The sequence below is a fragment of the Leucopleurus acutus genome (assembly GCF_964270905.1).
Source record: "Leucopleurus acutus genome assembly, chromosome: 4".
Classification (NCBI taxonomy): domain Eukaryota; kingdom Metazoa; phylum Chordata; class Mammalia; order Artiodactyla; family Delphinidae; genus Leucopleurus; species Leucopleurus acutus.
The window spans coordinates 56,283,694-56,306,751 of record NC_139146.1 but is presented as its reverse complement, the minus strand read 5'-3'; the positions used below and the strand labels follow the sequence as shown (position 1 = coordinate 56,306,751).

Genomic DNA, 23,058 nt, shown 5'->3' with positions numbered 1-23,058 from the left:
AACATAGAAATTGGTATATGTATGCATATATATCAGGTAAATAGATTGTATATATGGATTTTACATTATTATCCAGTTTATTTATGAAGTAATTTTGGAAAAAATATAAGACTTGAATAAATGTTTGTGGATGAATAAAGATTAACAGTACTCAAGTTAGAAAACAGGTGAATCATGAGAATTACTGTAAACTTAACCAGGTCAGTTTGGTCATTTGCAATTATTGGATGATTTTTGGTAGATATAGGTAAATCTCCCATAGTTACAGATTGTTGGAAGTTTAGGTTGTTCTCCCACAAACTTACTACAAAATAGAAATGAAGGCAAATCTCAAATTCATTCTACCTCATATAAACACACAGTTATATGAAGCCTCAGGTTTCTAATCTTTTAGTCCTTTTTGATAGTATCTTTCTTTAAAGCTTTATCAAAGCACATGCAACAGTATTCTAGCTAAATTTCATGCATGAGTGAGGTGATAAAACCTGCCTGTAACTTTCTGGACATAGGCTCTATTTTTTTTAATGTCTCACTGATGAAGTTTTTGAGTGCTGTGGCATAACCAAATTTTCCCCATAAGCTCTTTTGTTTATTTTTATGACTTGATTTTTGCATAGCCCAGTGATTTCTGGGAACATATATATGAGATTTTATTACAGAACTGACTATATTTACAATAAAGCTTCCTATGTGGTGTTTTCAGATGGCTGGAGTACTGTCCAGAAGCACAAACAGCATATGTCACCCGCGTAGAATCTGTGCAACTCTATAACTACTCTTTCCCCTTTTTCTTTTTTTTTTGGTAAGAAGTGGTCAGTGGCCTCATCACATCTGGATAATATTGTGCTGGGGGAAAGGAATATAAGTGTGCTTCTAGATAAGCCATGGGACTAACTGAAATTTTTAAAATGCAGGATGAACTTTCTTCTATCATTTAACTTGGAGTTTGCCCTGATTAATTTTATTTTCCTCAAGTTTTCACATATCACAGAATCCTATATAATAAACTGTTAGTATTGCGTGAGTAAATGTAAATACCCATAGAAGAACAGTTTGAAATTCCCCCCTTAAATACACCAGTGACAGAGCTAATATTGTAATGGGTAATGGGAACACCTGTCAGGCAGGAGCTGCTATAAATGAGCCAAAGTCATGGCCAATCCATAGAGATACTAGTACTCCTTTATTGAAAACAGAATATAGGGTCTACTTTTTAGTCTCACTAAAAGACCACTGTGTTGATTAGTAGATATAGCAATAATTTTGTCAAGTTACTTAAATTGAAGGAAAGTATTTTACAATCATTTTATCTTTCTTGTATGCAGAATTACAGAACCAGGAAAATTAACAATATTAAAAAATAGATATTGTCTAAACTAATGTTGAATGAAATTATAGAAACAGTGCAGCAAGTTTGAATTTATCAAATAATAACCACATGTGTGACTTTAACTCCCATGTTCAAGTCTATCAGCTCAGAGAGTATCCCACAACCACTGGTTCTCAGTATGATTGGGCCCTTGTAGGAATAACAGGGAATTTAAAAAACTTTCTGGGAAATCAGTTGCATTGTGTCAATGACATTTCTTCTTTGGACTATGGGTCACTGCCTCAAAGTTTGGTACCAATAACCATGGAGATTTTGTAATGTTCAAAATGAGGGTTGTAGTGATATTCATTTCTAGGCAAAGCAGAATCCTATTAAATAGAATCCACATAATTAGAAAGCTTTGTCAGAATTGTCCTACAGGTATGTATGAGCCTTAATTATTTCTGTTTAAAAAAGATGAAGCTGAGGTTCTGTAAAACCCTAAATTGTCTATTGAATTATCTGTATGCATTTGGAGTAATCAGTATATTCATATTCTACTGAATACTAATAATTTGAAAATGTGTGATACATGGATTATTATATCAGTGCTGAAACAGATCATTCATTGAAGCTGAACTCTTTGAAATGGAAAACTTCACAGACTTGAGTCATTCAGACCTGAGTTAAAATATTGGGTTTGGAAAAAAAAAAAAATTGGGTTTGCCACTACTTACCTATAATTTCTGTCATGTCACTTAACTGCTATAAGCCTCAAGATATTCATTTATAAAATGGGTATTATGTCTTGTTTACATGGTTGCTATAAGAATTAATTGAGAAAATATAATATTAAATTCCTGGCATATCCATTCTCTGTGCAAACAAATTGGTTCTAAGTCCCTTTAATTCTCTGATCCTAGTTTTGAATGGTATTTTATGACATCTGTAATTCAATAATTGATGCCATTTTATAAAATTTATAGATAGATTTATAGATTTATATATATATAGATATATAAAAGTACTATATATATATATATATTTATAAAAGTACTATTTTGTTAGGGTTGGAAGACCAATACTGTGATCTAAGCTATAGTATAGAAGATACAGTAATGACTTTCTCCATTATAACTTGATAATGTTAATAATAGAGATTATCGGCTTTGGTAAATCTTGTAGTAATTCAAATATAGCCACAAAACTCCCACCAAAGCTCCTCCTGCTTGTGATATCACAGGGGCTAGCAGCAGCAAATTTTTCACCATACCAGCAGAATAGTAAACTCTCCTCCAATGGAAGGAAGCTTACATGGTTGATCAAGTATGGTAATTGTCCAATGAAATGTGTAAATAACAAAATGTACTAGAGGAGTTGAGGTATCTTTTTCATTTGGATCTGGTAACCAGTTTTGCTTTTTCCTAACTACATATTGACAACAATGTATTGGGAAATCAGAATCAGTTTTATTTGTTTGTTGTGTATATATCACCCAAGGGATGCCTGAATATCTTATTGGTAAACAGTGGGTCTACATTCAAATTGGATTGATAGGGTTGCTGATGGAACACATGAGAATAAGTAATTTTCTTGTGGGTCACAGAGTCCTTACATAAATGATATGAAAAGAGATTGTGTGGTAATATTAAAATAAATCTACAAAAGTCTTAAATCACTGAATGTTTAAATTTAACTTTCTTAGAGCAGTATTTTTTATCCTTGAGGTTTTATTATTAAGAAGAAACCAGAATAAGTAAGAGTCCTTGTTTGGGGGGGGTGTTTTTGATTGTTTGCTTATTTTTATTTTGCAGGAGTTATTACATATTTAAAGTTATTTTGTCACTGGCAATCTTGTGAGGGACATAATAGAAATAAATTCCAGCTGTCTCATTTTCCTACAATTGGACCTAAGGAATCTTAATAGGCCCTTTGATCAACTGTACAGATTAGGTAACTGCCTTTTAAATGGCATGAAATCAACTGTGTGAATCCAGTGTCATTAATATTCATTTTGATCTGAAATCTGTGTATTTTTACCTACTTTACTTGGAGAAATTTAAGAATATGATAATAGGTGTACCATGTTGTAGCGAATTTAGGATTTTTCCTGAAAGAATCAGAAAAGTCCTCTTACTTAAATTGTTTCAAGTTAACTTTTCAGGCCTGAGACATCCAGAATTTTTTTTTTTCAATTGACTAGGCAAAGTTAAGGGACTTCATGAAATAAAAATTTGGTGTTGAGAGATTTCAAGGAGGGATAGCCTTGGTGAACTGCCCAGTCTTTGGATAAAAATACTAAAAGGCTAAACCTTTTGAAATGAGGATAAATAGAAAGAGATGGACTTTTAAAGGGACTGACTCAGGTTTAAATCATCTCAAGCTGATGGAATTAAGGTGTTCTGAGAGTGCTAGTTTCCCTAGCATAGTCATTTATCAGATGCAGTTATAAGTTCTCTCTTATGAAAGAGAACAGTTGATATTATATTAGCTTTGTAATATTTTATGTACATTTTCTAGTGTGCAATTAAAAATAACAAGACATTTCAGGAGGCAATGACATATCACTGAAAGCAAGACAAACAACAGACAATAGAAAGAGACCTATAGAGAATCCAAGTAATGGAGATATTAAGAGTAAATAATATGAAAGATTATTGAGATTGGTATAGAAGTATAAAATATTTTAAGAAATAAGTATAAATTCTTGATGAATATATAATGAAAAATGTTTAACTGAATTTAAGAGCTAAATCAATTAGTTAAACAATAGATTAGGCACAGGTAAAGAGATGAAGTCTGTGAATAGGGACATGGGTCAAAAGAAAATATCAAGACAAATTTAAAGAAACAAAAAAATAATAAACACAAAAGGTTAAAACAGATATATGATAAAGGTGACAGTATAATTTATTTCTAAACTGAAAGAGTTTTGAAAGTAAAATTCATCACTTAGTTAACAGATATTAATTGATATTCATAGGTGGAAAATTTGACAGATTGGTCAAACCAGGACACATGGTGACTCTACACAGATGATATAGTTAAAAGGCCAAACATTCCTGAAAGTATAATTCAAGCCACAGAAAGGGATAATTGAGAAAATGGAGAGAATAAATGTTCATAAAAATAATGGTAAAGAATTTTCCAAAACTGATGAAAAATACCAAGCCAATGAAATCTCTTCAGGACTATGAAGCCATTCAAACTCTGTCCAAGCTTAATTCCCTTTTTGGTATGAAAGATTAGATTTATAACAAGTAAATCATCAAAGTAAATACTCAAAAAAAAAAAAAAACTATTGGAATGAACTAACACAGGCACATATTGTTGCAAGTGACAACCAGAGTGTGAGTTTCACATTTTTAGTGGCTAAACTCTGAATGACCAGCTTGCCATATTCTTGACTTGAGGAACCAAAAGAAGGTGCCTCATGTATGAGCCACAGGACAATGCATAGAAAAGCTTAGCAAAGACAGAACCAGAGACAGTATATCACAAATTTAGTGCATAATCTCTGCCATTTTGTCTACCTGATTATTGCTGTTCCTACACATGATAGACAAAGAGCATTCTAAATTGAGATCCAAATCGTTGTAGCTTTCAGACATGACAAATTTGCAGTTTGAGTGTTACTGAGTTAATTGTCAGTTAAAACAAAAATAATTTTTGAACCCTTATCATGGAACCCAGAACAATATGAACACTCTAACCAAGGTCATGGAGAGTGAGGGGTAGCCAGAATGGTGGTGGAGCTATCCTACCATCCCAAGCTGAAGCTGCCTCAGAGGTATACCACGGCTGTTCATGTTGCATCTTCCTGTGCTTAGTTTTCCTTAAAAACTAATAATAGAGTTGCTGTATGATCCAACAATCGCACTTCTGGGCATATATCTAGAAAAAAACTATAACTCAAAAAGATACATGCACCCCAGTGTTTACAGCACCACTAGTACCCAAGACATGAAAGCAATCTAAATGTCCATTGACAGATGAATGGGTAAAGAAGACGTGGTATATATACACAATGGAATACTACACAGCCATAAAAAAGAATGAAATAATACCATTTGCAGCAACATGGCTGGACCTAGAGATTATCATAGTAAATGAAGTCAGAAAGATAAATACCATATGATATCACTTATATGTGGAATCAAAAATATGACACAAATGAACATATTTATGAAACAGAAACAGACTCATATAGAAAAAAACTTATGTTGACCAAAGGGGAGAAGGGGTGGGGGGAGATAAAGTAGGGGTTGGGATTAGCAGATACAAACTACTATATATAAAATAAACAATAAGGTCCTACTGTACAGCATAGGGAACGATATTCAATATCCTGTAATAAACCATAATGGAAAAGAATACGAAAAAGAATATGTATATATATGTATAATTGAATCACTTTGTTGTACACCAGAAACTAACACAACATTGTAAATCAACTATACTTCAATTTAAATAAAAACCAACAACTATGTACTGCTTAAAAGAGACATGCTTAGAAAAATAAAAATTAGCTTCTGCATACATATATTTTATTATTCTATATAAAAGAAAGTTGGAAAACTCTTAATATCAGAATAAGATAAAATGTTTAGTTAAAAACTGACATTTCATAATGATAAAAATTGGGAGATAGCAGAAATATATAGCAATTCTAAATTTTAAGGTCCCATTAACATAATTTCAAATACATAAAACCAATTAGAGCTGCAAAGATAAATAAATATATCAGCAATTACATTTGGGAATTTTCAGATAATTATCAGTTACATATAGAAAAAGTAGACTGAAAATTAGAAAATGTATAGAAAATTTTAACAAAAATGAAGTCAACAATCATGCCCTAATTGTCATATAAACAACATTGCATCCAACAAATGAAGAATAAAGATCTCTTTAGATTGCTCAAAGATAATTGAATGAAATTGAACATATGCTGATGCATAAAGCAAGTATCAACATTTCAAATGAATGAAATCATAGAGTATGTTTCAGACCCAGTGGAATTATGATGGATATTATGACAAAAGGAAAGCTAGAATTCCCACCAATAATTTGAATTCATATAATACATTTCTCATAACTTTTATTTTTATTTCTTTATTTATTTTAACATTTTTATAAGACTATAATTGTTTTACAATGGTGTGTTAGTTTCTGCTTTATAACAAAGTGAATCAATTATACATATACATGTGTGCCCATATCACTTCCCTCTTGCATCACCCTCCCTCCCACCCTCCCTATCCCACCCCTCTAGGTGCTCACAAAGCACCCAGCTGATCTCCCTGTGCTATGCAGCTGTTTCCCACTAGCTATCTATTTTACGTTTGGTAGTGTATGTATGTCCATACCACGCTCTCACTTTGTCCAAGCTTACCATACACCCTCCCCATATCTTCCAAGTCCATTCTCTAGTAGGTCTGCATCTTTATTCCCGTCTTGCCCCTAGGATCTTCCGACCATTTTTTTTCTTTTTTTAGATTCCATATATATGTGTTACCATACAGTATTTGTTTTTCTCTTTCTGACTTACTTCACTGTGTATGACAGTCTCTAGGTCCATCCATGTCACTACAAATAACTCAGTTTTGTTCCTTTATATGGCTGAGTAATATTCCATTGTATATATGTGCCACATCTTCTTTATCCATTCATCTGTTGTTCGACACTTAGGTTGCTTCCATGTCCTCACTATTGTAAATAGAGCTTCAATGAACATTTTGGTACATGACTCTTTTTGAATAATGATTTTCTCAGGGTATATGCCCAGTAGTGGGATTGCTGGGTCGTATGGTAGTTCTATTTTGAGTTTTTTAAGGAACCTCCATACTGTTCTCCATAGTGGCTGTATCAATTTACATTCCTACCAACGGTTCCCTTTTCTCCACATCCTCTCCAGCATTTATTGTTTGTAGATTTTTTGATGCTGGCCATTCTGACGGGTGTGAGATGATATCTCATTGTAGTTTTGATTTGCATTTCTCTAAGGATTAATGATGTTGAGCATTCTTTCATTTGTTTGTTGGCAATCTGTATATTTTCTTTGGGGAAATGTCTATTTAGGGCGTCCGCCCATTTTTGGATTGGGTTGTTTGTTTTTTTGATATTGAGCTGCATTAGTTGCTTGTATGTTTTGGAGATTAATCCTTTGTCACTTGCTTCATTTATAAATATTTTCTCACATTCTGAGGGTTGTCTTTTCGTCTTGTTTATGGTTTCCTTTGCTGTGCAAAAGCTTTGAAGTTTCATTAGGTCCCATTTGTTTATTTTTGTTTTTATATCCATTTCTCTAGGAGGTGGGTCAAAAAGGATCTTGCTCTGATTTATAGCATAGAGTGTTCTGCCTATGTTTTCCTATAAGAGTTTTATACCATCTGGCCTTTCATTTAGGTATTTAATCCATTTTGAGTTTATTTTTCTGTGTGGTGTTAGGGATTGTTCTAATTTCATTCTTTTACATGTAGTGGTCCAGTTTTCCCAGCACCACTTATTGAAGAAGCTGTCTTTTCTCCACTGTATATTCTTGCCTCCTTTATCAAAGATAAGGTGACCATATGTGCGTGGGTTTATCTCTGGGCTTTCTATCCTGTTCCATTGATCTAAATTTCTGTTTTTATGCCAGTACCATACTGTCTTGATTACAGTAGCTTTGTAGTATAGTCTGAAGTTAGGGAGCCTGATGCCTCCAGCTCTGTTTTTCTTTCTCAAGATTGCTTTGGCTATTCGGGGTCTTTTATGTTTCCATACAAATTGTGAAATTTGTAGTTCTAGTACTGTGAAAATAGCCAGTGGTGTTTTGATAGGGATTGCATTGAATCTGTAAATTACTTTGGGTAGTAGAGTCATTTTCACAATGTTGATTCTTCCAATCCAAGAACATGGTATATCTCTCCATTTGTTTGTATCATCTTTACTTTCTTTCATCAGTGTCTTATAATTTTCTGCATACAGTTCTTTTGTCTCCTTAGTTAGGTTTATTTTAGATATTTTATTCTTTTTGTTGCAATGGTAAATGGGAGTGTTTTCTTAATTTCACTTTCAGATTTTTCGTCATTAGTGTATAGGAATGCCAGAGATTTCTGTGCATTAATTTTGTATCCTGCTACTTTTCCAAATTCATTGATTAGCTCTAGTAGTTTCCTGGTAGCATCTTTAGGACTCTCTATGTATAGTATCATGTCACCTGCAAACAGTGAGCGCTTTACTTCTTCTTTTCCAATTTGGATTTCTTTTATTTCTTTTTCTTCTCTGATTGCTGTGGCCAAGAGTTCCAATACTATGTTGAAAAATAGTCGTGAGAGTGGGCAACCTTGTCTTCTTCCTGATCTTAGTGGAAATGCATTCAGTTATTTACCATTCAGGACGATGTTGGCTGTGGGTTTGTCATATATGGCTTTTATTATGTTGAGGAAAGTTTCCTCTATGCCTTCTTTTTGGAGGGTTTTTATCATAAATCGTTGTTGAATTTTGTTGAAAGCTTTCTCTGCATCTATTGAGATGCTCATATGGTTTTTCTCCTTCAGTTTGTTAATATGGTGTATCATGTTGATTGATTTGTGTATATTGAAGTATCCTTGCATTTCTGGGATAAACCCCACTTGATCATAGTGTATGATCCTTTTAATGTGCTGTTGGATTCTGTTTGCTAGTATTTTGTTGAGGATTTTTGCATCTATGTTCATCAGTGATATTGGCCTGTAGTTTTCTTTGTGACATCTTTGTCTGGTTTTGGTATCAGAGTGATGGTGGGCTTTTAGAATGAGTTTGGGAGTGTTCCTCCCTTTGCTATATTTTGGAAGAGTTTGAGAAGGACAGTTGTTAGCTCTTCTCTAAATGTTTGATAGAATTCGCCTGTGAAGCCATCTGGTCCTGAGCTTTTGTTTGTGGGAAAATTTTTAATCACAGTTTCAATTTCAGTGCTTCGGATAGGCCTGTTTATATTTTCTTTTTCTCCTGGTTCAGTCTCGGAAGGTTGTGCATTTCTAAGAATTTGTCCATTTCTTCCAGGTTGTCCATTTTATTGGCATATAGTTACCTGTAGTAATCTCTCATGATAGTTTGTATTACTGCAGTGTCAGTTGTTACTTTCCCTTATTCATTTCTAATTCTATTGATTTGAGTCTTCTCCCTTTTTTTCTTGATAAGTCTGGCTAATGGTTTATCAATTTTGTTTATCTTCTCAAGGAACCACCTTTTAGTTTTATTGATCTTTGCTATGGTTTGCTATGGTTGCTATGGTTTGCTATGGTTTCCGTCATTTCTTTTTCATTTATTTCTGATCTGATCTTTATGATTTCTTTCCTTTTGCTAACTTCTTCTTTCTCTAATTGCTTTATGTGTAAGTTTAGCTTGTTTATTTTAGATGTTTCTTCTTTCCTAAGGTAGGCTTGTATAGGTATGAACTTCCCTCTTAGAAGACCTTTTATGGCACCCTATAGGTTTTGGGCTGTTATGTTTTCATTGTTATTTGTTTCTAGGTATTTTTTGATTTCCTCTTTGATTTCTTCAGTGATCTCTTGGTTATTAAGTAGTGTGTTGTTTAGCATCCATGTGTTTTTATTTCTTACAGATTTTTTCCTGTAATTGATATCTAGTCTCATAGCACTGTGGTCAGAAAAGATACTTGATACGATTTCAATTTTCTTAAATTTACCAAGGCTTGATTGGTGACCCAGGATATGAGCTATCCTGGAGAATGTTCCTTGAGCACTTGAGAAGAATGTGTATTCTGTTTTTTTTAGATGGAATGTCCAATAAATATCAGTTAAGTCCATCTTGTTTAATGTATTATTTAAAGCTTGTGTTTCCTTATTTATTTTCATTTTGGATGATCTGTCCATTGGTGAAAGTGGGGTGTTAAAGTTCCCTACTATGATTGTGTTCCTGTCAATTTCCCCTTTTATGGCTGTTAGTATTTGCCTTATGTATTGAGGTGCTCCTATGTTGGTTGCGTAAGTATTTACAATTGTTATATCCTCTTCTTGGATCGATCCCTTGATCATTATGTAGTGTCCTTCTTTGTCCCTTGTAATAGTCTTTGTCTTAAAGTCTATTTTGTCTGATATGAGAATTGCTATTCCAGCTTTCTTTGATTTCCATTTGCATGGTATATCTTTTTCCATCCCCTCACTTTCAGTCTGTATGTGTCCCTACGTCTGAAATGGGTCTCTTGCAGACAGCACATATACAGGTCTTGTTTTTCTGTCCATTCAGCCAATCTATGTCTTTTGGTTGGAGCATTTAATCCATTTATATTTAAGGTAATTATCCATATGTATGTTCCTATTACCATTTTCTTAATTGTTTTGTGTTTATTATTGTAGGTCTTTTCCTTCTTATATGTTCCTGCCTAGAGAAGTTCCTTTCGCATTTGTTGTAAAGCTGATTTGGTTGTGCTGAATTCTCTTAGCTTTTGCTTGTCTGTAAAGCTTTTAGTTTCTCTGTCAAATCTGAATGAGATCATTGCTGTGTAGAGTAATCTTGGTTGCAGGTTTTCCTCCTTCATCACTTTAAATATGTCCTGCCACTCCCTTCAGGCTTGCAGAGTTTCTGCTGAAAGATCACTTATGTGTTATTTGTTATTTTTCCCTTGCTGCTTTTAATATTTGTTCTTTGTATTTAATTTTTGATAGTTTGATTAATATGTGTCTTGGCATGTTGCTCCTTGGACGTATCCTGTATGTGACTCTCTGTGCTTCCTGGAGTTGATTAACTATTTCCTTTCCCATATTAGGGAAGTTTTCAACTATAATCTCTTCAAACATTTTTTCAGTCCCTTTCTTTTTCTCTTCTTCTTCTGGGAACCCTATAATTTGAATGTTGGTGCATTTAATGTTGTCCCAGAGGTCTCTGAGACTGTCCTCAATTATTTTCATTCTTTTTTCTTTATTCTGCTCTGCAGTAGTTATTTCCACTATTTTATCTTCCAGGTCACTTATCCGTTCTTCTGCCTCAGTTATTCTGCTATTGATCTCTTCTGTAGAATTTTTAATTTCATTTGTGTTGTTTATCACTGTTCGTTTGCTCTTTAGTTCTTCTGGGTCCTTATTAAACATTTCTTGTATTTTCTCCATCCTATTTCCAAGAATTTGGATCATCTTTTCTATCATTATTCTGAATTCTTTTTCAGGTAGACTGCCTATTTCCTCTTCATTTGTTAGGTCTGGTGGTTTTCTGCCTTGCTCCTTCATCTGCTGTGTGTTTCTCTGTCTTCTCATTTTGCTTAACTTACCGTGTTTGGGGTCTCCTTTTTGCAGGCTGCAGGTTCGTAGTTTCTGTTGTTTTCGGTGTCTGTCCCCAGTGCCTAAGTTTGGTTCAGTGCATTGTGTAGGTTTCCTGGTGGAGGGGACTAGTGCCTGTTTTCTGGTGGATGAGGCTGGATCTTTTGTTTCTTGTGGGCAGGTCCACACCTGTTGGTGTGTTTTGGGGGGTCTGTGGCCTTATTATGATTTTAGGCAGCCTCTGTGCTAATGCATGGTGTTGTGTTCCTGTCCTGCTAGTTGTTTGGCATGGGGTGTCCTGCACTGTAACTTGCTGGTCATTGAGTGGAGCTGGGTTTTAGTGTTGAGATGGAGATCTCTTGGAGATTTTCGCCACTTGATATTACTTGGAGCTGGGAGGTCTCTTGTGGACAATGTCCTGCACTTGGCTCTCCCACCTCAGTGGCACAGCCCTGATGCCTGGCTGGAGCACCAATAGCCTGTCCTCCACACAGCTCTGAATCAAAGGGAGAAAAAACAGAAAGAAAGAAAGAAGATAAAATAAAATAAAGTAAAGTAAAATAAAAGGTATTAAAATAAAAAATAATTATTAAGAAAAAAAAATTTTTATGTATAAAAGAAATACAAAAACGGACAGACAGAATTGTAGGAGAAATGGTAAAAGCAAAGCTATACAGACAAAATCACACACAGAAGCGTACACATACACACTCACAAAAAGAGAAAAAGGGAAAAAAAAATATATATCGTTGCTCCCAAAGTCCACCTCCCTCAATTTGGGATGATTCATTGTCTATTCATGTATTCCACAGATACAGGGTACATCAAGTTGATTGTGGAGATTTAATCCTCTGTGCCTGAGGCTGCTGGGAGAGATTTCCCTTTCTCTTCTTTGTTCGCACAGTTCCCGGGGTTCAGCTTTGGATTTGGCCTCGCCTCTGTGTGTAGGTCACGTGAGGGCATCTGTTCTTCGCTCAGACAGGACGGGGTTAAAGGAGCAGCTGATTCGGGGCTCTGGCTCCTGCAGGCCGGGGGGAGGGAGGGGTACAGATTGCGGGGAAAGCCTGCAGCGGCAGAGGCCGGTGTGACGTTGTACCAGCCTGAGGCGCGCCGTGTGTTCTCCTGGGGAAGTTGTCCCTGGATCACGGGACGCTGGCAGTGGCGGGCTGCACAGGCCCCCCGGAAGGGGGGTGTGGAGAGTGACCCTTGCTTGCACACAGGCTTCTTGGTGGCAGCAGCAGCAGCGTTAGCGTCCCATGCCCGTCTCTGTGGTCCGCGCTGATAGCCACTGCCTGCGCCTGTCTCTGGAGCTCCTTTAAGTGGCGTTCTTAATCCGCTCTCGTGCACCAGGAAACAAAGAGGCAAGAAAAAGTCTCTTGCCTCTTCGGCAGCTCCACACCTTTTCCAGGACTCCCTCCCAGCTAGCTGTGGTGAACTAGCCCCTTCAGGTGTGTTAACGCTGCCAACCCCAGTCCTCTCCCTGTGATCCGACCAAAGCCCAAGCCTCAGCTCCCAGCCCCGCCCGCCCTGGAGGGTGAGCAGACAAGCCTCTCGGGCTGGTGAGTGCTGGTCGGCACCAATCCTCTGTGCAGGAATCTCTCCACTTTGTCCTTCGCACCCCTGTGGCTGCGCTCTCCTCCGTGGCTCCGAAGCTCCCCCCTCCACCACCCGCAGTCTGCCCATGAAGGGGCTTCCTAGTGTGTGGAAACCTTTCCTCCTTCACAGCTTCCCACTGGTGCAGGTCCCGTCCCTATTCTTTTTTTTTTTTAAAGAAGATGTTGGTGGTAGGAGTTTATTAATTAATTTATTTACTTTTGCTGTGTTGGGTCTTCGTTTCTGTGCAAGGCCTTTCTCTAGTTGTGGCAAGTGGGGGGCCACTCTTCATCGCGGTGTGCGGGCCTCTCACTATCGCGGCCTCTCTTGTTGAGGAGCACAGGCTCCAGACGCGCAGGCTCAGTAGTTGTGGATCACAGGCCTAGTTGCTCTGCGGCACGTGGGATCCTCCCAAACCAGGGCTCGAACCCGTGTCCCCTGCATTAGCAGGCAGATTCTCAACCACTGCGCCACCAGAGTAGCCCCCGTCCCTATTCTTTTGTCTGTTTTTTCTTTTTTTGTTTGCCCTACCCAGGTACCTGAGGAGTTTCTTGCCTTTTGGGAGGTCTGAGGTCTTCTGCCAGCGTTCAGTAGGTGTTCTGTAGTAGTTGTTCCACATGTAGATGTATTTCTGATGTATTTGTGGGGAGGAAGGTGATCTCCGCATCTTACTCTTCTGCCATCTTGAAGCTGCTACCCTCATAACTTTTAGATTTAAAGCAAACATCACAATGGAGGTGAGTAAATTTGACATATCAAAATTTGGGCAATGCAGTTATATTTCACTAATAGGAAATTTAGAGCCATAATGCCTACTTTAAAAAGGGGACTGAGCATCAATTATCCAAGACTATGATAAATAAAGTTAGAAAAAAAATCAACAAATCATACCTAAAAATAGCAAAAGGTAGAAAACAATACAGAAATGAACAGATATTATTAAAATTGAAAATCAACCTATGATAGAGGTGATTAACTAAGGCACCTTCTGCCTTAGTTCTTTGTAAAGACCAATACAATTGAGAAATGCCTGGAACCTCTGGCAAGAATGATCAAGGAAGAGAGTAACTAATAAGTAACCAATATCATAAATGTGAAAATGTTACTAAATATATCTCTAATTTTAGAGAAATTTATAAATCTGGGTGTTATTATGAATGTTAGGTCAATAATTTTGGAAAACTAACTGTATACGTTCTAGAAAAATAAATTTACCAGAAGCTCACATAAGATAAAACATTAGAATTGTTGATATATATTTAATGTTTAGTGACTTTCTATAACTCTAGGCCCAGATTGGTTCACTGATGAATTCTAACAAATATTTAAGGAGGGAATAGCATCTCTCTTTACAAAAGCTCTAATAATTAAATAAGAAGAGGAGAAAAGATATTTGTCAACTCTTTATGAAATCAACATCGCTTTGATATCAAAACTTGACAAGTTCATGGTAATAAAAATACAAATCAGTCTTATTCACGAACGTAGAAGCAAAAATCCTAAACAAATATCAGCCAATAAAACTCAGTGGTTTAAAGAGGCTGTTACATCAAGAACCAAGGAGGTAGTATTTTAGGAATTCCAGAATGGTTTGCTATTTGAAAATCTATCAATACAGTTCAGTATGTTAATATACTACTACTAATAAAAATGATATAATTATTTCAAAATATTCAGAAAAATAATTTGATATTATTCAGTACCCATTCATAAGCAATCATTGGAAACTAGGATTAGAGGATAACTTTATTAAGATGATAAGTATACTTAGCGTATTCAGAATAGATCACATATATCTGCGAATTTTAAAAAAAAGTCTTCTTTGTTCACATGTACTTCATCTCCTTACAAAGCTGTATGTAATTTCCTTTGTGTTGGGAACCATGTTATACAATTAATTTTGTGTTTTTCTTTGGCAAATACAAATACTGGGAAAATAGTACACAGTTAATTACAAAGTCGGTGCTTTTTCGTCTCTTTACTTGGAATTCTGTTGATTCATATCTTTGTATTGCTAATTCCTTCTCTTTATTCTGATTTACTCAAAGATCATCTTTTCAGGTAGGAGTTCTCCAAGCATCTTGGCCAAAATGATTCCCTGAGGTCTCTCTGAACAAGTATTCAGCTAAGTTACCAGGGATAAAAATAATCACCATATGTGATTACACATTCATACTTGCATGTCACGATATTTTTTGAGTGCTTCTAAGTGTCAAGGGTCTTCTACTTACCAAGGATAGAGTAGTGATGAAAACACAATCCCTGATGTGCTTTATTTTGGAAGGAGTGAGACAGTTAAAATAACAAATATTAAAACTTCAGAAAATGACAAAGACTCCTTGAAAATAAATCACAGTAGCAGATATAAAACAAATTGTTGTAGTACTTTTCATCCTTGGGTTCTTCCTTTCAGTGGCCACCTAAGATTAATAATATATGTTCATAATTCAAGAAAATACATTGTGATAATCACTTTTGGTTTAAAGATACATGCTCCCAAAAAACAGTGAAAGGAGATTACATACATATTTTTATGGTAATCCTTACAACTAAATTAAAAATAAAGTCTATGTGTTTTGATGAACATTTTAAAATAATAGTACCACATACTGAGGACTTTCAAGTATATTTAAAACAATCTTAATGGATTATTTAGTAGAAGTTCTATATTAATAATATCACTTTTCCTTTCCTCTAACCTCCAGAATTTATACTACAATTTGTAGAGCACATACTTCTTTTTATAAAGCTCTTGTCATTTTGTAGTGGTGCATTACTAATCAGACAATTATTCCATACTGGTAAAACATTACTTAAAGTATTTATTATAGCTCATAGACTATTAAAGTTACCCAGTTATAAATTGCTTACATTACCTAAGGTGTCATTTGCTACACAGTTCAAAACTACTTGTCCTTTCTCAAAGCAAGTGTTGCATAATTATAGTAAGTGACTGCAGTTATAAACACATAACTTTCAAGAATGACATTTATTGACTTAATTGAAGTAAATTTCGGTGAAATTTTTTTCCTCAAACATAAAATTAATAAAAACTGTCCTTTGTTGAAAATCTCAATCATGTACATTTTGTAATTTTTACCTCCTGTGTTCATTTATGTATTCTTTTGTTCAATGAATACTTTTAGAATATTTAGTGTATATAAGGAAATGTACACAAGAAAGTCAACAGAACCAGCACTATAAGGTAATGGGTGTTAATTAAACTGTCAAGCAAGTGGCATCTGTGGCTTATTATTAGGAGTAGAAGTCTGAACACTTCTGTCCACTGCATTTTGATATCAGAGTTGCCAGAGAAAACACAATGTAGTCAAGCATTGGATGGAACAATGATTTACTCACCTAGAGATAAGGCAGAGCAAGATTAACTTCATTAGTGGGTATCAGTACCCCATTGCCAGCAGGTCCCTCCCAGCAGTGGACGCAGGGCAATTAACCTGCAGAAATCCCTCTTGTGCTGCAGCAAAATGATCCTGTCCCCTCCTGGCAAGGGACAGATATAGTAGTGGGTTGGCCAGGTGCCATATGAGGCACATGCTTAAGCAAAACAAAGAAATACACATTGAGTCTGAACAGCAAAAGCCATTCCCACACAATGTGATAAATGCAGCACAAGCTGTGAGGTTTCTTTATCTGTTGGTAAAGAAGTGTTCCTTCCTCAAGGCCCATTCTTATGTGGCCAAGTAGAAACCCAAAAACTGCATGTAGGATATTGCCTTTCCCAACAGAATTCCTGCTGAATTCATGCTCAGTGGGAGCCACCTAGGAGATTGGCCCACCCATATGCAATCTTAGCTTGACTTGGTAAATGTATGGTGGCTAAATTGAGAGAGACTACATTCTACGATAATCCATATTGGTCAGATAATATGGAATTCTACCTTATTTTTAACATCGTATCTTAGAAGAGCATTACCGTAAGACTGTACATAGAGAAAAATATTCAGAACAGTAAGACTGGAAATTTTCGTTTAAGGCAGAGTTGAAGGAGTTGGGGATGTCCAGTGCTAGCCAAAGAAAAATAAAATGTATATTGAGGAAAGATAAAGGAAGTATAATTTGTGCTAAATTTCTCATAATAAGGGTGCAATTCTCAATAAGGTTCTAATTTACATAGTAATTTATATGTAAATACAAAATAAATTTACAATAATTAATAAAAATGTTTTAAAGAGACAGAAACATAGAGTTAAAGTAGACAAAAAAAACTATAAAAGATATAAATGGGAGATGCTCTCTGGAAGTAGCCGGTGGTGAAAGGAGCATGGTGGGCAAAGATGATTCAGGCAATTCTGGTTTTCAATAATCATGGGAAGCCCCGGCTAGTCTGCTTCTACCAGCGTTTCCCAGAAGAAATTCAACAGCAGATTATTTGAGAGACCTTCCATCTAGTTCTCAAGCGGGATGACAACATCTGTAACTTCTTGGAGGGTGGAAGTTTGACAGGTGGCTCTGACTACAAACTGATTTATCAGCATTTTGCTACCCTCTATTTTGTATTTTGTGTGGATTCATCAAGAGAGTGAACTTGGACCTCATCCAGGTTTTTGTGGAGACTCTGGATATGTATTTCAAAATGTTTGTGAATTGGATTTGATCTTCCATATGGATAAGGTGCACTACATTCTTCAGGAGGTGGTGATGGGTGGGATGGTGTTGGAAACAAACATGAATGAAGTCGTGCCTCAGATTGAAGCTCAGAACAGGCTGGAGAAATCCAAGGGTGGCCTTTCAGCAGCGCCCGCCCGGGCCGTGTCTGCCGTGAAAAACATCAACCTGCCAGAGATGCCTCGGAATATCAACATTCGCGATCTCAACATCAAGGTCCCCAACCTGTCCCAGTTTGTCTGAGGGTGGAAGATGGCTGAACTGAGTCCTTGGAACCGGCAAAGCTGAGCCAGTCCTGCAGCAAAACCCGCTCTGTGCCCTGGAGGAGTCCCACCTCGGGCAGTGGCCCCTGCTGTCCTGAATCGGGAAGGAGTCCTGTGTCCACTGCCAGCCTGTGCTTGCATCTCACCTATGGAGCACATGCCTAGTGGCTCTACTAGAGTTGGCACAGCCAGAATCCTTTTGTATAGCCACAATGTCTCATCACCATCTCCTGTGGCATACACTCCCCACTGCCACAGTCCTGGCTCTGCTCTCCCAGGTGTTTATGTGCAGGACACAATCCAAATCATAAGCCTGTTGTTTGCCTGCCCCCACATTTCTGCCAATAGGGAGGGCACACCCCCACAGCCAGATGGGTCCCCCTCAAAGGGGAGAGGCCCTGTGTCTGTAGAAGGCAAAGCTGACAACATGTGGAACATAGAATTATGACTCTTCCAGGTTTAAAATACATTCTCCTCCCGAGGAGCAGAGGGGTCTTCTTTGTCCAGGAAGCCCACTGCTGTCTACACCAGCTTCTGGAGCACAAGAGCATGAGCTGGGGTCATGTGTTCTGGACCTGGCACAGGGGAAGGCTGGGGACATGGGCTGCCTGCTGGCTGAAACCGGTGGCAGTGCAGCATCTTTTCCCCAGTGTGCGAGGGGTCCCTGCCTGAGCTCACTCTGGGCATTCCCTGTTCCCCTCAGATGACAGTCCTCTAGAGCTAGCTGTGGAAACCTGTATATGTTTACGTGTGATTAGAGTCTTTCTTCCTGTGGTTAACTTAGAGCTGAAGCTGCTCCTCGAAGTAGTGCGTCTTACTCCTGCGCTGCCTCGGGGCCAGGTCTCAGGTATGATGTTGAGCTCCCTTGAGTTTAGGGAGCTCGCTGCACCATCATGGTAAAGCCTCCCGGCCTGGGGACTTATCGTGCCTGCTGGCCGGTGGCCCAAACTGTTTCCTCAGGCCTCCTGATGCTGTCGCAGAGCCCATCTGAGATGGTGCCCGGCAGAACCGTGGTCAGGACCACGTCTTTTCCCGCTTTGAACAGTGCTTCCTGTGCTTGGTGCCCTTTGCTCCCTGTAGCCTCTTAACCTCAGCCTTTCGGAACATCTCTGTTCCAAGATAACCTCAGAGATGGGCAGTGTTGCTCAGAATGTAGGCCCTCTTATGTTGGAAGAGGGAAATGTAGATTAATATACCTATCTGATGTTAAAACCTCTGATATTCTTTTAAAGAATTTATTTATTTTTTAAACAGACATTTCAGCGTATTCACATCCCTCTCACATTTGCTGAAAGTGATATACGAACAAAGAAGGGAAACGATATTTGTTTTGCACCTACTGTAAGGTGGCATGAGCGAGATCCTTCCACAATCCTTACAGCAGACATTGTTATCTCCATTTTGAAAGTCAAGAAAGTAAGACTCAGAGAGGTCAAGTAACCTGGTTTAGGTCACAAGGGCTAAGAATTGAGACTGTCTGCCTAAATCCACAGTTCATTTCTTTTCACTGCTCAAATGGCTTCTCCCAATTTTATTTTCTTTCTTATGGATAAGGAAACCTCAAAAAGTTTGGGTAGCTTCTCAGAAACTGTGATAAAAACCAGCTTGGTAGCCAGTGACAGCATCAAAGAGTGTAAGCTGGGGATCCTCCACATGCCTCCGTTGAACTGGTGAGGAAGCAGAAGCCCAGGGTGTTGTGTTGTGTTAAGTGTTGTATCAAGGGTCACAAAGCTAGAAACAAGTCATTTTTCTCTTTTTAAAAATTTTTATTAGGGCTTCCCTGGTGGCACAGTGGTTGAGAGTCCACCTGCCGATGCAGGGGACACGGGTTCGTGCCCCGGTCCGGGAAGATCCCACATGCCGCCAAGAGCCTAGGCCCATGAGCCATGGCCGCTGAGCTTGCGCGTCCGGAGCCTGTGCTCCACAACGGGAGAGGCCACAACAGTGAGAGGCCCGCGTACCGCAAAAAAAAAAAAAAAAGAATTTTATTGGAGTATAGTTGATTTACAATGTTTTGTTAGTTTCAGGTGTACAGTAAAGTGAATCAGTTATATGTATACATACCAAAAAAAAAGATATAAATGATGTATTTAATGAATAAATCCAAAAGACATATATTGAATTCACATCCTGAAGGAAGGAGTGAACTTTCTTTTCAAGGGCTCATGGAACTTTATAAAACTTCAATAGATTAGAAATTTTAATAACTGAATCTTTAACAGAAGCCTGGAAAACAAGAACATCAGAAAAATGAACATTAAAAAACATAAACTATCCTTAATGATTATTTTGTGGCAAAAAAGAAAAATTGATCCTAACTTGCCATACACTTTGTAAATAATAATAAACATGTCATAATTAAAACTTTGAAAATTAAGTAAAACAACCCTCAGAGGGATATTTATAGCTGAAATATTTAGATTAATAAAAGGAAATAATTTAATTGAATTATCTAATCATTTAAAAGGGTTAGACAGATGATCAACAAAACAAACCAAAGGACCTGAAGAAAGAGCACAGTGAAGTTAAAAACAAAGGTTAGTGAATTGAAAAACAATGATCACAATTTAAATATTATTCGTTTTTTGAAAATGAAAGACAGCTAAGCCTATTAAGAAAAAATAAGGAGGAAAGTGGTATTAAATTGTGCATAAAAAAATAAACTCTAAACTCTGTAAAAAAAAATAGAGAAAATTAAATGTTTTATACCAAATGTAATTGTAAGAATGGGCTCCAAAAATATTGGGATAGTAAACTGACCAAATATTCTGGAAGAAAATTATGATGCCAGGTACACAGAGCTCTGTGCCCCCATGTCAACCCCTTCAAATCTTTCGGAAATATAAAATGCTGCTACTACTTAAACTGTTTCAGAGTTGAGAAGAGGGAAAATTACAAATCATTTTTACAAAGGATGTATTGTATCATTGTATCAAATTCCACAATAATATGCAAATAAAAAAATACCACACACTAGATTTACTTTTGAAAAATGTGAAAGTACTCGAAACACATTAAAAGAAAGAAATCATCATGTGAGATTGATTCTAGTAATAAAATGTAGAATTTATTATTCAAAATCTGCTATTTTCAGTTTATGAAGATTGATCAAAGGAGAAATGACATTAAAATTCTCTATAGATGCTTAGAAAGCAGTTGACAAAAATTAATATCCATTTCTGTTAAAAAAACTTTTGGAATACATATGCACACACACACACACACACGCACACGCACACACTGAAAGCCACAATTATGCTTAAATGTGAAATACTAGGTCATTACTGTTAAAGTTAATGATGCCCAATATTGCCACTGTTTATGTACACTTTCTGGAAGAATTTGACAATGCAATTAGGTAAGAGAAAGACATGATTGCTATAAACATTGGAAGGAAATTATCTAACTTATTATTTGCAGATGATATGGATTTATACCTGGAAAACATGAGAAAGTCAGTTGAAAATCCCTTGGAAACAACAGAAGAATTCAATAGGGAGCTATTTACAAGATTAAGATATAAAAAGCAATAGCTTTCTTAGATAAACATTTTAAAAATAACTGGTGACCTCTCTGCAATTGGACCTGTTAAAGCAGAGATAAGTAACCAACTACCAACAGTAATGTAGAAAGACCCCTCTGAATGGGAGCACAATTATTTTGGATGAATTCTAAACTTTTAGCCATGAGTTTGGGGAATCTGACCCTAGGAACAAAGGCTTTTGACCCTAGTGGCATAATTCCTATGATTCAGCTTCCTGTAGAACCTGCACCTATTCTGATAATTCTTGTATGTGCAATGATTTTTGTTGAATTCTTCATTCTGCACTCTGGTCTTGGTGCCTGAGTGTCTTCTTGGACATTGAACCTTGGCCCATTGCTCTAATCACCTGAATATACATATTTTAATTCCTGTCTCTGTTATTGATCTGAACTTAGCTTGATCCTGACAAATAGACCATCCCAAATTGTGAGTTTTTTGATGGCATGGATTTTTGTCTTCATTTTAGAGCTTCAACATGTATTAAAAGGTCTGACACATAATGGGCATTAAGTAAATAGTTATGAAAAGAATACATACAGTTGTCCCTCTGTATCTGAGGGGAATTGGTTACAGGACCCCCTCTGGATACCGAGATTCATGGATACTCAAGTCCCTTATGTAAAATGGCATAGTATTTGCATATAACCTATGCACATCCTCCTGTATGCTTTAAATCATCTCTATATTACTTACAATACCTAATACAATGCAAATCCTACATAAATAGTTGTAAATACAATGCAAATGTAATGTAAATAGTTGCCAGTGCACCTCAAATTTAAGTTTTGCTTTTTGAAAGTTTCTGGATTTTTTTTTTAATATTTTTGATGCACAGTGGTTTAAATCCATTGATGAGGAACCTGTGTATAATGGAGGGCCCATTGTACACTGATTTGCTACATAATTCATATTCACAAATTTGTTTTTAAGATGAGGATTTTCCCCAGTTTCACTCTGCATAGCTGCTTCCAGGCTTCTGTCCCAAATTTGTGGTTTGGAGCTTTGCTCCTATTCATCCTGTCCAAAATTATTTCTTCTAACCTAGAGTTTCTTCACTGGGGATTCATGCAAGCCCAGAAAGCCTAGATGAAGGATTCAGTTTTTGATTTTTTTTTTACCACTACCCTAATTGTACTCAAAAGCTTTTATTTATATGCATATATTACTAGTTTTATAGCTCATAAATTTCACCCGAGTTACATTATCTCTCCTTTTCCTATGCTTTGCTTCATCTTGCTGATCACATACCAGTGCCTTCCAGTACTAAACCTCAAATTGGAAACTGACAATGCTGGTACTGTGTTTTATGATAATATATGTAGCATGATATCAATAATTTTTTAGTTGTATGAGGGCTACATCTCCTGGGATGTTGTTCTTCATGCCACACTCTCTCCAAGAAACAGTGTAGCAATTATAAATGAATTTTATAAAATTTTCACCACATTAAAGATATATTTTCTGCAAATAATAAATCCAATGATC

General features: G+C 36.7%; 1 pseudogene across 1 annotated transcript; it reads left to right on the top strand.

Moving 5' to 3' along the window:
• The first annotated feature begins 17,435 nt into the window (after positions 1-17,435).
• Positions 17,436-18,009, top strand: LOC309960999 (AP-3 complex subunit sigma-2-like; annotated as a pseudogene). The gene has a single exon. The product of its transcript is annotated as an AP-3 complex subunit sigma-2-like (transcript).
• The last annotated feature ends 5,049 nt before the right edge of the window (positions 18,010-23,058 follow it).